Source organism: Pteropus vampyrus, unplaced genomic scaffold (assembly GCF_000151845.1).
Source record: "Pteropus vampyrus isolate Shadow unplaced genomic scaffold, Pvam_2.0 Scaffold458, whole genome shotgun sequence".
NCBI lineage: Eukaryota > Metazoa > Chordata > Mammalia > Chiroptera > Pteropodidae > Pteropus > Pteropus vampyrus.
This window is the reverse complement of record NW_011889239.1, coordinates 247,543-254,225: the sequence shown is the minus strand read 5'-3', so window position 1 is coordinate 254,225 and position 6,683 is coordinate 247,543.

Genomic DNA, 6,683 nt, shown 5'->3' with positions numbered 1-6,683 from the left:
TTCTAAGGAGACAGAGGGCTAGCAGCGCCCTTGGAAATTTTAGGAATGGTCCAGATAAGTACTGAGAACCTCTGTAGGGGTTGACTCTGTGGCCAGTTCCCTCCCGAGGCTTCCACTGGCATCCCCTCTACTTCTAAAGATGCAGCCGCGTCTCAGACCATCCTTCTTTCCCCTGGCCAGTGGACCACTTGTTTCTTAGCAGTCAATCAACCTGAACTCCTTACTCTCGATCCAAGGGAAAAACACTTCTCTTGTTAAAGTCTTAGAGCTGCTGGTCCTTCATGTGCATATTCTTCCTAAACTGGGATCATCCGAATTTCACTATTTCTGACCCTGTCCTCCCCCAGCCCTCACGTAAATGCTCTAGAGAGAGGTTCGTGCCTTTTTCGCATGGCAAGTGTGAGTCGTGGGATAGGCCGCCCCCAAGAGGTTGAGGAGTGGAGAGAGAGGATGGATTCCCCTGGGAACTCACTCCGAGGTTAAAATTTGCAGTTTCGTTGAACTTGGACTCTGGCATGCTTCTGCTGCCTTAAAAAAGAACCCCGTATGGTCTTACACCATGAAATGCTTCAACAACACCGGAGTGGGGAGGGGAGCAGAGAGAGCAGGAAAGGGTTCAGAGCCTGGGATGGTCCCGCGGCAGTATAAGTGGAATGTATCTGACATCTGCAAAATGGAAACCAGCATTTACGATGAAATTCGTAGGGACTGTCTTGCTTCCAGCACTGGGGCCATCCTGACATCAGCAGGAGGGATGTCGCCGATTAGGTAAGAGCGTACGATGCGGCCTCTCGGACGCCATCTATGTATTATTGTGCTATATGACCACTGGCCGATCACAAAGCGAAGTGACAACGTGTGCTTCTGCTACGCTCGAGTTTCTCCGCACGCCCCTTTGGGCTGCCCCGATGAAGGCCTCAAGGAGCCGTCTGCACTTTTCTGTGATTGTTTAAGGCAAAGCTGGCTGCTGGACGGCACTCGTCATCGAAAGCTGGCTGCTGAGTCTACAAGATGCCCAGCAACAGCATTTCTGGGCCCTTTTCTGTCCCCTAAGTTCGTGGCTTCTGCTCAATACTGCCTCCAAACGCACACGGAGGGAAACGCAGACTTGTACCTTGTGAGGGATGTGCAGAAGTTGTTTTTTTTAAAAGTGCCAATAAACTGCCCCCCATTTGGGAGTTTACAAATCAAAGATGCCTTGTGGAGACTTTCTGCAGGGGGTGCGTGTGCCAAAGTGACATCTAAGTGTCTTTCTCTCCACGGAGACCTGGGTGTGTTAGTCCAACATCCACCATTTGTTAGTGGGTCAAGAAAGTGACATACACAGCTGGGCCACCAGGCTTTGAAATAAACATAAGATGCAAACACTCGAAATGAAGAAGGAAGTATTTCAGGTTGGGGCCCCGGTGGATAGGAAGTCAAGGGAAAACAGCCCTCACCTGGAAGGTCAGGACCACAGACCCTGGATCCACCCAGTTTGCTGTCCCTGGTGCTGAAAACAGATACCCGCAAATTACTAAGGAATGGGAGAAGCAAGAAACGCTGAATATCTGAATGTGAAACTGAAAACTCAGCAGAGGCTGATGTTAGGTGACGGGCCTCAAACGGAAGCATCCCTGACATACCCCTAGTTTTCCTGCGGGACAGAGTTAATCCATCGCCATCATATGAAGGGATAGCTCTTCCAAACCGTCTCCCCATTCAGGCCCTGTCGACATAGTCCCTCATGTGAGTCAAGGACCCCAGACCGTTAGAAGAGAAGCCCGTTGAGTAGATGGATTCAGAATCAGGGTCTGCAGATACCACCACCTGATACCTTCTTCTTGACACCAAGTGCAGACTTAGGACTGACTTGGCTTGCTACGACTCGATGTTCCTGAAAGAAATATTTGGGTAAAACTCCACCACATACTGAAACATGGGCCTCCGAATTCCTCTTCACCCCTAATTTAATCGTCCCATTCCGAGGAACTGAGCAGAGCTTGTGTCATGCTCAATAGAAAGTCTAAATTCATCAACGACTACTTCCTAACTACCCCAACTACTCTGCCCCCCAACCTAGCCAATTCACACAAGAAATCTCAGAAAATCAACCCTTTGCGAAAGAACATGATTCTTCTCTTAACATTATATGAATCTTTGCAAGAGAGAACCAAAGTGCTACTTTCTCTCACATCCAAAGAAAGACTTTTCCTGCCCCGACTTGCTTTCTTTCATTTTATTTTGATAATGCCCTTGAGCTCACCCGCCACAGCCCATGCACATCACCAAGAGGGGTCCTCGATGCTGTGGGGTAACGGAAGATTAACGTAGGCCATTTTTGGTTGCCGCTAACTCCGATGGGCTTGGAGGAGCCTTTGCTGTTAGGCATGAACTGTAATCAATCTTTTCCCAGCCTTAGAAAGGAAATATCCCAGGTGCCCCCAAGAAAAACTAAACTCTCAAAGAGAGGAAAGGGGAAAAAAATTCATTAAAATAAGTTCTTCTTGTTCCTCTTATCATATTAGATCAAATGTTCCAGATCCGGTGAGTTATTTCTCCAATGATGTGCCTGAAATCCTTCAATAATTAGTCTTGTCACTAGGAAGTTGCCCAGTGAAACGGCTTGTTCTGGGCAGGGAAGGAGGTCAGCTTCCAAGGATTAACAGAAGGAGTCATGGGACCTCACTCTGAACCAGCTTGCCTTCCCCAATTTCATTCTGTAACTTAAAATCCTAGTCATAACCCGATCTGGACTCTCATTTCAAAGGAAGCGGAAATGCTTTCTGTCTGCTGGGCAGCTGCAGGGGGAAACTCACCTGGACAGAGGTTCAGACAGAGTAAAATGCTTTTCTGTATAAGACAAAGAAAAGCAGAGCCTGAGGTAAAAAGAAAAAAGGAAAGCCGAGATCGTCTGCACTTGAGTGAAACATCTGTGAATTTCTGAGGATTTCAGGTACTTAGTTTTATTCTGATTTCTTTCTGGAATGGTCAAATCCTTTTTATGAAGAATTATGCACAGAGTTTCGTCGCTCGCATCAGACCTGATTGTTGCTTGGAGATCTAAAGGAAACTGTATTTGAAAGATTTAACTTGCCAAATAGTCACCCTTGCAAGATACTTAAAATACTGGCTGGTGTCACCAACACCTGCGATTTTTTTAGGGGCTGTAAATGACATCACTGTTGTAACCTTGACAATCTGCCTCCAGATCTGTTGTAGGGGGTTTCACTTTCAGTCAGACGCATTTCTCAGTGGGAATCCGGCTCACACCTCCTCGAGGCTATCAGAAGTGTAGTTTAGCCTTTGGTCTTCCATCTTAAGGTTATTCCCCCAAGTACAAAAGGATGGATGGGCCTGGAATGACCATGATGTTGCTTCAGGGTCATTATCGCTTTGGGGGCTTCCTGCAAGATTAGTCTCACCAACCAATTTACAGAGGCAGCTTGATCTAGTCCTATTTTTTTAAAAAAATATTACGTGTGTAGCTACAGAACCTCGTGAAAGCCACGGTGGATGACACGGAGTTCAAGATAGCGAGAGATGCTGTTTTGCCACAAGATGTTCAGGATTTCAGGCCTGAACGCAAAAGACACCGGCGACTGCTTTTCAGTGGCAGAGCCAAATGGGTAAAACATCCTCCGTCCGCTTGGATTGTCGTAAAGGTCTTCTCTGTTCTTAGGTGCTCAGCGGTCACTCGGAGAGGAAAACGCCCATGACAAACCATCGATACCAGACTACGGGAGAGACTTAAGGAAGGGGTGTCTCAAAAAAAAAAAAAAAAGGATTATCTCCAAAGCTGCTCACAGCTCAGCACTGAGCAAGCCTAGCGGCAACACTGGCTGCCCAGAGCGTGGGCGCCACTTCTGTGAGGGCTGCGGTGGGCCCCACCGAGCACGGGACAGTTTCGACGTCACTTGTTCATGATAATCCTCTGTGGCAGACAGGCGGGTTGCTAACAGTCTTCTTTTGCAGATAAAGAAACAAGAAAGGGAGGGTCCCCAATCACTCAGCAGCAAACAGCAGCTCAGAAAGCCCCAGGTTTCCTGGGCCCATGACCCCCCCAACCCCCGACCTCCACGTCACCCGCTGTGTTATCGCGGCGTTTAAAATGGACCCCGCATCTTTCCTAAGGAAATGAAAGTGAAAAAAACTTAGGAACTGAACTGAAAATATTAGAAGGGGCCCAGAAAACAAACAAACAAACAAACAAACAAAAAAAAACGCGCTATCCCCAGAATTGTAAGAAACAAAATATTTGTTAGAAAAGAAAAACAGGGGTTGGGTTGGACATAATTAGTGTCTAAGCGCGAGCGTGGATGGTTGATCACAGCTCGCTGCCGTGTCTTTCGGAGCCACGTACAAGACAGAGTTACAGCACCCACGGGTCCATGACGCTTTGCGGAACCGAGAGTCTGGTCTCCCGGCCCCCCCTCTGATTGCTTCCACTTCACCGTTCTCTAGAAGGGGAGCGCGTTCCCCGGTTCAATTCCGTTCTCAAGGTAGAAACCTTTCTGGTGCCATCACAGTAAATACCTCATATGATTGAAAAAGACTCTTATCCCTGTCAAGATTCATTTGTGTGTCAATATCACGGCCTCGCCACTAAATAAATAAGCACTTTGCCGATGTGCAACGCTCTTATTCTGTAGGGAGCTGGTGACCCGCTTGAATGGGGGCGGGGGAGAGAAGAAAACAGGCTTTACCATTTGTCAGTATTTTTAACAGCCAGGAAAAAAAAAAAAACAAAAAAAAGCCAGAGAAATTTGAAGGAAAAGCTGTTTGTGGCAGGCTCGCCTTTTCTAACCAAGTCATGAGGAAGAAATGACTTCAAAAAGACAGACCGCAGCTCTATAATGGGCTCGTTGTCCCAGAGTCTCTTGTGCAAAAGCAGCTGATGAGGTGCTAATCACTGGGTCCACTGGAGCTAGGAGCAGGAAAGAGAGTGACAGATGGATGGCTGTGAAGAGGAGAACACACTGTTTTGTTCTGCGGGAAGCTGGCTACATCACACCCTGGCTGATGCTGGGGCTGGGGACAGTGGGGCTCTCCCTAACTTTGCAGAGGTGGAATCCAGCCTTTAGGGGCCGGGGACAGCAAGTGGGTGTCAGAGTTCAGAGTTTCGAGAGCATTCGAAGGAGAGCAGTAAGAGATGTACTTAACCGCAAGATGAAAATGGGGCAGAGTCTTCAGGATGGGGACATTTGCAAACTTGTTCTAGGTGAGACCTTGAGAACATATAGAGATGCCTGACCTGAGTAATGGGGGAGAAAGAGATTGGCTTGGAAGGAGCTCAGGTCTACAGTTTGCTGCCACTCTACACAAAAGGCAGTCCTGCCCTGGCCCAGGTAAGTGACTTGTGCATAGTCACCCACCAAGGATCCCTCAGTCCAGCCTGCTCACCTCCAACCCCGTGTCCCTTCCATGTCCCGAGGAAAGTCTAACTCTTCAAGTTCCAACTCATTTTGAAGGTTTGGGCTGTTTCAGCCCCAAGATAGTTGGGTAATAGGCTTGAACTAGTTCACATTTATATTTGTACTTATGTGTTATTCAAGCCCAAATTCAGCGCTTCCCCCCCGAAAAAAATAAATAAAATTAATTAAATAAAATCTGCACTAAGGTTAGGTTTGGTTTTGTGTTTCTCCAAGAAACGTCAGTCCAGCCTGTAACTCTGAAGGGTTCTGAAGATCCACGATTTACTCTGCCTTGAAAAAGCCCTAACATCGTCAAAGATCTATAGTACAGAAAGTTAAAGGCTGTGTGATGATAATAATAATAAAAAAGAACAGTGAGCTATAGATAAGGTTAAGAAACCACAGGTATAGTGCCCACTTATTGGCACACACATACACGGGCAGATCCGTGAGAGAAACATAAATGGGCACAGTGGTTTATTGGACCATACTGGACCAATAGGAATGTAGAGGGGTGTGTGTGTATGTGTGTATGTGTGTGTGTGTGTGTGTGTGTGTGTACATGAACACAAGTATGCCTGTGAACAAGCAGCATAATAAAAAAGAAAGATGAATGTAGTTTGTACTACGTCATTACGTGAGCTTGAGCATCTAGAACAAAATACAACGTGCATAACTAGCTGCTTTTAAATAAAGTCCAAGTGAACTTCTCTGTATGATTGTGACATTCCTTGGCCCAGAAATCTATTTTCCCAGTCAATAAACACAAAGTCCTTGGCTGGAAGCTTTCAGTGCTCCTAAAGAAATATCCAAGAATATACAAGGAGACTCTCGTTACCCTTATTATTAAAGACAAGAAGCAAAGTAGGAAAAAGGATGTTGGTGAGATCGTAATCAGAAAAATCCCGGGGAATGCTGTGCTCCGGTTACGGGGGGAAATATTCTCAATCCTGAGGCGAGTTTCCCCAAATGCCCTGATGATGTGAGCCACGCTTCAGAGCCTGAAGTCGCTGGCATCTAGACGAAAGGGCTCAGCTTAAGACTTTTGATGTAATTAGTGGCCCCAGTTTGCAGGGAAGCTGGGATTTCGGCTTTGGGGCTTCCGTTGGCCTCTGTGTTTCCGCGGGGCGCCACGCAGTCAGAAAGGGTTCTGGAGCCCATCAGCCTGTGAGGAGGGAGCTGGCCAGGGAACTGGGGCCACAGAAACAGGGCAAGCCCGGTGTCCATCAGAACCCGGTGACCCACCCACCAGGCCACCCGGCTGCGGCCATGACTCGCTGCGTCTGGACC